The 2,390-nt window shown below is 39.5% G+C and overlaps 2 non-coding genes across 2 annotated transcripts; one reads left to right on the top strand and one right to left on the bottom strand.

Annotated features, from left to right (window-relative positions):
- Nucleotides 1-916: 916 nt before the first annotated feature.
- Nucleotides 917-989, bottom strand: trnak-cuu. Its single transcript has one exon. It is a non-coding gene; the product is annotated as a tRNA-Lys (tRNA).
- A 716-nt stretch (nucleotides 990-1,705) lies between these two features.
- Nucleotides 1,706-1,779, top strand: trnan-guu. The gene has a single exon. It is a non-coding gene; the product is annotated as a tRNA-Asn (tRNA).
- The last annotated feature ends 611 nt before the right edge of the window (nucleotides 1,780-2,390 follow it).

Here is a 2,390-nt window from a genome sequence, read left to right as displayed (position 1 = left end):
CTTATCAATACAGGTTAAGCAAGGTATTTATTTTACTCAGATTTACTGACATAATCCCCCACATATGATGTTAATAAAGGCGGGTTTTCCACACAAACAAACGTACATGTGTCATTAGTATGAGAAACAAATGCGATTTTAACTGTCGGGCTAGGGTCGGGCTCGGACATAAATATCTTAATGCCTGTTGGCCTCGGGCCGGGTTCAGTTACTGCTCTGTCGGACGCGGGCCGGGCTCGGACAGAAAAATCCGGCCCGATCCGCACTCTAATACATACTCACAAATCCTGAATGCAGGTTGGGGGGCCAGTAAGCGGTTGGTTGTGTAATGTCTGTGTCAGAGCGGGGGAAGGGTGTAAACGAGGGTTTAGCTAACCGGCACTGATACACATTCTGGTGTTTGGACATTTGATGGTTCTCAACAGCGTGTGGATGGTTTCTGCTCTTGTTATGGAGTAGCATGCCTCTCAATTACACCTTGTTAGAACCTGTTTAATGTGCATGCTCATCCTTATCCCAAACCAACCTGATTAGGTTCAGGATAATCTACAAAGTGAAGAGTCATAAAAATAAAGAAAACGCATTGAATGACAAGGTGGTTCCAAACTATTTGGCCTGTATATGTAATTTATATAAGGTTTCTAGTGTCAGTGTATTGGCCGTGCAGTGGCTGCGTGTGCTTCTCCCATGGTCCAACATAGAACGCTGCCACGTAAGAGCGGCCAAAGCTTAAAAAAAGCTCCCCTGTACTTTTTGACAAATGTCCTTGGCGGGGTGTACAGAGCTTCTTTGCACCTCAAATCAGCGGCGGTGTGAACGCACAGTTAGAGTATTGAAAGAAAATCTCAGATTAATCAGGAGGAATTGTGCTTTCTCTTAGCAGCATCTGTTTACACAGTGGGAAAAGAAAAGGTAGCGCCCAACGTGGGGCTCGAACCCACGACCCTGAGATTAAGAGTCTCATGCTCTACCGACTGAGCTAGCCAGGCTATATGTTCTTTGAAAAAATGTAAATTTTATGTACTTGTACTATATAGACATATAAAGAGTAGATGGCGCACTGCACAATTCTCTGGCATCTTGTATCTTCTGCTGCTATGTAACAAGTATGACCGGGCCAAGACTAGATTTCTCATGTTCAGCAGCCAATGCGGCGTCTACTCTTTACATGTCTATGCTTGTACTAATACTACCCCTGTTTTAGTTTCATATCCTTTTATGAGAGTTGGTTTATGTGGTTGGTAAATCAAGGTTTTTCTGGGTTTCAACCTTGTTAAAAACATGTGGCGTAATGTAAGTACAAATTTGATGCAAATTCAGATTATTTGCTGTGAGTGAGAATTTTAATGTGAAATTGAACACTACAGTAGGCTAACATGCCTATGTTGTTTAAAAAAAGTAAGAAGCCAATCCACTTTTTCCATCTTGATAAAGAGCATTAAAATGAGAAAAAATAATGGGACAAAAGGAAATGAAGAGAGTTTTAGAATAGATAAAAATGTGTGATTGTTTGCGAGTTCACTATGACATTAATGCGATTTATCATGATTAAATATTTTAATTGTTTGAAAATATTAGTATAGATGTTTATTGACATTTCAATGCAGATATATTACATATAGCTTTCAATGAAGTAGTTTTTTTTTGATGCTACCATGCTTAAGCCCAACATTGATGTTCTTCTTATGATAGCAAGTGTGCAACTGTCTCTGTGGCGCAATTGGTTAGCGCGTTCGGCTGTTAACCGAAAGGATGGTGGTTCGAGCCCACCCAGGGACGTACTGCTTTTGTTTTTTTTCTTGGAAGCTCTGTGAAAATTGACTTGTTAACATTTACACATGAAAGGTTTTTCCCCTTCATTTGATTTTGAGCACCTCTTCATTCTTCCTGCGTTTGCCAAATTGCAGTGAATTGCGTGGATTGCGTGAATGCTCTGAAACACAAACAGCACACATGTTGGTGTGTAATCATGGTTGCTAAAGTTCATGTTCTTTATTTAACGCTAGCGTGTAGCGTTAGTAAATACTGACCGGGGCCCCTAACACATGCTAATGTTAGCTAACATTACCAGGAGACTTAACTTACCCTTTTGAACAACAGTCATGTCGACGTTGAACTCCGGCGGAATTCCCTAACTCTGTTTTTTTTTTAGCTGTGTTTTTTGTTAGGTATTTTTAAAGAAGTTTTTTTTTTTTTTAATGCCAAGTTTTTGCAATTTTCACTGTCTCCCACAATTTAATCGCAACACAAATACAGAAGACATTGCAATTTTATTATTTATTTATTTTAATTTTTTTTAACAAAAGCCACCACAAAATCAAGCATTTTAAGCCACAACTAACTCAAGATAAAGCCCGCAAAATCTTGGTGGGACTGATTAATGCATGTTG

The sequence above is a fragment of the Etheostoma cragini genome, chromosome 12 (assembly GCF_013103735.1).
Source record: "Etheostoma cragini isolate CJK2018 chromosome 12, CSU_Ecrag_1.0, whole genome shotgun sequence".
Lineage (NCBI taxonomy): Eukaryota > Metazoa > Chordata > Actinopteri > Perciformes > Percidae > Etheostoma > Etheostoma cragini.
Note: the sequence above shows the minus strand (reverse complement) of the source record. Positions and strands in the feature narration are given on the sequence as shown.